At 40.6% G+C, this 4929-nt stretch overlaps 1 long non-coding RNA gene across 1 annotated transcript in view; it reads right to left on the bottom strand.

The window, feature by feature from the left end:
- Window positions 1-844: 844 nt before the first annotated feature.
- Window positions 845-4929, bottom strand: part of LOC147757822 (uncharacterized) — a 7256-nt gene continuing 3171 nt past the window's right edge. The window contains exons 2-3 of the long non-coding RNA XR_015321805.1: window positions 2869-4542; window positions 845-1429 (exon numbers count right to left, since the gene is read on the bottom strand). This is a non-coding gene — a long non-coding RNA (uncharacterized LOC147757822). The remainder of the gene's footprint in view (window positions 1430-2868; window positions 4543-4929) is intronic.

Consider the following 4929-nt stretch of genomic DNA (forward strand, 5'->3'; position numbering starts at 1 on the left):
TAAGCTCGTCCTTTGTAATAGCTCAGATGCCGATAGAGGAAAACTAGATCACTAGCTAGTCTTCGAAGCCTTTGCTTTGCCCGTTCATTCAAGGGACCTTTAGCCAATCACCACAAACCTTGTGCTAACAACCGTTTTTTCACAGATCTATTTTTTTCCTTCTAAGAGAAAGTAACGCCTCTATTGATAACGATGGGAACATATCTACTAAACTACCCAAGTGGGACGGTTTTGTTTGGCTGACGTCTATATTAGCGCCTTTCATTTGTCACTGCTCTTCCTCGTTCGCCGTACTGTAAAAGCAATAATTTTGTCGAATGGCTATACAGATAAACTGATAAAAATGTGTACATAGCCCTTGGCAAAAACCATACTCAAAGAGTGAACTGCGTTACTGCAGAGTTTAGGGATATAACAGATGCACGACAGGAGATCGGATTAAGCATATATAGTGCTCCACTGCCGAAAATAAAAATGCTAAGATCAAATCGAGCCAAACAATAGCAATAATAGTTAAAATTGGGAATCAGAGCCTGCTTTTTGTAAGGGTCCCGTCAAAAGTAAAGCCTACATTTTAAGAAAAACAGAGGTAAACGTATAGTTAGACACTTGCAAAGCGTTCGCCCTTGATAAGGGCCGAATCGAGAGGGATAAAGAGAGAAAGAGAAATAGCTAACATGCAAAAGGACATAAAACATCTATGTAAATGTTAGACATTCTGTAGATAGAGATTGATGCAAGATATTACCTTTGTGGGATCTGTACCTGGGATCTGCTAATGTCAGACATTATAATTTACAGGGGCTGTGTGACAATAAACACTAATCATTTACGAAGTCAATCATTCCAACATTATGCATTGAATTTTATTTTAGAAAGGTCTTCTTCCAAGTCAGGCTCGTATCTGACTGAGCATGATCTAACAGCAGCTGCTACAACAGCAATAAAATCAGCACACAGGTTGCAATCGTTAAGAGTGGGAGACATTTTGATAAATCAATCGACTTTTAGATGTTTCTCTGACAGTGTATCAAAAATATTTACCCTTCTGCACTGTTTCAATTGGAATCTGTTTGTCCCGTTAACACCCGCGTCCCATTGCTGCAAAGCTTAGTGAAATAAATAAGGTTTTTGGGGACAGCATCCAGAATACAGCCTGTCAATAAATAGTAATATATGACGACAGATTTGTAACTTCTGTAACTGTATTAGCAACTATCGGTATGATTAAAAGCCGAAATCAGGTAATCTTTTCGGAGAGAATCTCGGAAAAAAGATAAATAAACGAAATTTTAATTAGTAAAAAGAGGTACATAACAGAGATTATATCACATGATATGATGTATCGACAGCGTGAAGGTGATCAGACTAAAAAACAGGCGTTGGACGAAGTTTTATCTGAGCCATCTTCACTTCCGTGGTCTGGTGCCTAACGAAAACATCACAGTTAAAGGATGGTCAGCGACGAGGAACATAAAACGGATGAATTAACAAAAGTAATATTCTTTAGGTTTGACCTAACCATGTGAAACAGTGTTTTTTGCGGAGATAATACGTTGAGGTGTATATACACATATATCTGGATGTAGCTATCTGTAGACCTGGGTCAAATTTAAGTGTCAGGGAAGATGCCATCATATGTATCTTGTTGAACAAGCTTTAGAAAGAGCATTTTGTGTTTCGAAAAAATCTGCGGTAACTCGTACACAGGTAAATGAACTTAATTCTAACTAAGTACTTCGTATCACCGGTTTCCACCGGAACTTCTGTGGAAGAAGCGAATTTGGCGCGCACCGGGGTTACCGCGCAGGTGCCACTAGTCGACTCAAAATGACAACAGTGTTAAGTTGTTCTTAACTCTACGGGAAGTTTCAAATGTTTGTAACACGAATCCGATTTTCCCAGGTTTCATGGACCTGTTTTCTAATCGGAACAAACCAACTCGCTAAATATTAAAATTCTTCGAGCACGGAGCTTTCATTCGTCCTAGTGAACAAGATAAGTGTTATGGTAGGGTAGGATTTGTCCTGTATGTAGGTTTAACAGGACGGTTGGAGAAAATTGCTGTATCTCTAACGCAATATTGTTCGTGAGGTTTTTGTTTTTCCAAAATCTTCGTTTAACGAAAATACAACGATCGTAGAGCCATGTGTATATCGTATAGAAATGTACAGCAAAAGAAGTGTTCTTTTTAGTCGTGAGGAGTTGCCTTTATACTCATAAATAATTAGCATGAATTTCTTGTAAGCCTAGTAGAGATGATTGCAGTTTGGTAACTCCTGGTCATTTTTTAGGATGAGCGCCACTTGATAGAGGTGACAACCTCGGGGACATTCTATAAAATTGATTTTACCCTTGTGGCTATGTTTTTCGCACTGCAGCTCGGTATTTTGCTCGACATACAATCTAACATGTCTGGTTGTTTACTCTCGTCGCAAATCTTTATATCGCACGATCTTTTTAATTTGTTCTATTTAGTCAGAGAGTTAATTATTACTAGTAAACTTTTAGTGTTTTGTACGCATTTCTGGTAGTATTATTTATATATATCAAAACAAGTTGTTTATTGCCTATAATACGGTAATGCTTTTACCCTAGTATGCATAATCTCATTAGATAATGCTATATATAGGTTGTGTTTTTTAACACATTCTCTATAGCCTTTTTGTTTAAAAGCCTGAACGATAACTCCTACACGAACACTCACATAACTTATATAATGTTGATATCTTATCGGAAACGTTAATATCTCTAGGCTATTTGAAGGTAGTAGCTACTACCTTCAAATAGCCTACTACCGAGGCTCGGTGTTTTCATTTCTATTGTCTGCTAATTTACCTTCAAGTGATTTTGCTTTTTTCTGCTTACTTGAGCCTATGTAAATTCCTGTCGGATAGCAATTACCGCCAGCATAATTAATCTGGCGTGAATTAACTTCCGGGTGTGGGCGGGTCATCGGTAGAGCGTGGCCACAGCGCTCTTCAAATCGTATGTCGAACTGCATATCGTGAATCAGTCATATCCTGGGATAATTTATTCGGATCGTCATAGCCTCACTTGGCGTGAGGTTCTTGGTCGGCGGATCGTAAGCCCTTTCGTTGTCGGCCCGATTGCGTTACGTCTAATTGGCGATTCCCGATGTCGAGAGATGGTCCGTGTCACAAACCGACGCCGCAGGGCTCTCGGACGATCTGAACGATAAGGTCGGAAATCATAACGTTTAAGGTCGAAGGTTTCTGACGACACCGGAATCAGGTGAGATGAATATTGCAAAGAGGCGTAATAGACGGTGGAGCGATCCCATGCGATGCCATGACTAATAAATCAATTATGGGCTCTCTAATGATTTTCATACATTTGATCAAGATTAGGTTTAGGCTCAATTTTTCGCCACTACGAGAACCACCACCGGATTCGGCTAAAAACCCGTGTTTTTAGAACATTTCAAGAAACGGAACAAAATTAACAGTCATAAACAGGTTTGGTATTTGCAAGCCCAGCTACCATGGGATATTTCTGCTCACCATCGGGCCGTCCGGCATGTTGTCAAAATGTTTCTCAGATCTCAAAGGTACGCTTTGTTATATGTCCCTTAATAAGGAAAGTCCCTTAATAATAATATCTTCCTTCGACTCTTATTGCAGGGTCTTATTGTGATTAATAATACAGTCAATTGAACTGTCTAATTTTAAGGGGCATTTTCTCGTCTAACTTTTTCGATTTTGTAAAAACCCAATTTAAAATTGGGGTCGAGGGCAGTCGACCACTGTCCACCTGGGAGGTAGCTTCCTTTGTATCAATATCGTCCCGGGAAACGCGTTCAGTGATTAGTTGTAATGGAACAGACGGTGAGACGGGAGCTACTACAAGACCTGTGTTTGTAGCAACGGGCATTTGCATGGACATCCCCTAACCCAGACATACTTCCCCTGCGACGGAGATTGCCGCTGTCTGCTGTTCCGAAATAGCACTCTCGGTAAAGCAAAAGCGTATCTTGGCGTGTGTTTGGACCTCTTGCAGGACCGATGCCGCTGGCGGCCGAAATATTGCGCTTGAACTTGTGGGAGAATCATTTGCGGTTACTCTAGTTAAGGCTGAATGTGCATTCGGTTGGATTAGAAGACGCGTTGCCGATAGCCACCGAGAAGGCCGTAGGCTGTCGATGCAGTAGGGGTATTTGAAGCACGGAATTGAATTGGGAGCCTGTTAAACCTTGTGGTGCTACTTCGATGGGGGAGTTAATAGCTACATGATTTGCAATGGCGGCGACAGCGTCTTCTGGCCTGATTACCCGGGTGAAAACAGCGTAGCAGCGACGGGTGCAAAAGGGCGCGAGCCACGGCGCAGTTGATGGCCAAAGCATTCATAGATTTTGCTGAGGTGTGAAGAAACGGCATGGGAAGTAGCCGAATGATCCACAGCAGTCGCCCAATGAAGTGAGACTCAAACCAGATGAAGCAGATGATGTAGGCCAAATTTGGAAGGACGAATAGTATATTAATTCTGATGAGGCTGTGCAAATATAGCTGCGGGCCATCACGGCTGTAGAACAGCAACACATCAAGAGAAATATAGTAGTTGTCCATTAGTACGAGCGACTTTGTTATAAATGGGGTACAAAGCTATTTTGAATGCATTATACTCGAGGGTTTCTAAAATGGATATAAATGTGTATTATTCTTGATTGGTGATTGACTTCACTAACTGATTGTTTTTGTTAATCGATTTACTGAACTAATCAGTATCACATATGTGATGTACTATGTTTGTATCTGAGGTACGGTGGTAGATCAGAAACGAGGATTTGCGATAAAATCAAGTCATTTTTATTTCGTTAAGAGAGAGAGAGAGAGAGAGAGAGAGACGATAATGATTTATAAACTCAATTTAAAAACCGCGAGGTACGCTTTTTAATGCCCTACATCCTCT

This window comes from Varroa destructor, unplaced genomic scaffold, assembly GCF_002443255.2.
Source record: "Varroa destructor unplaced genomic scaffold, Vdes_3.0 BEIS01000002.1, whole genome shotgun sequence".
NCBI lineage: Eukaryota > Metazoa > Arthropoda > Arachnida > Mesostigmata > Varroidae > Varroa > Varroa destructor.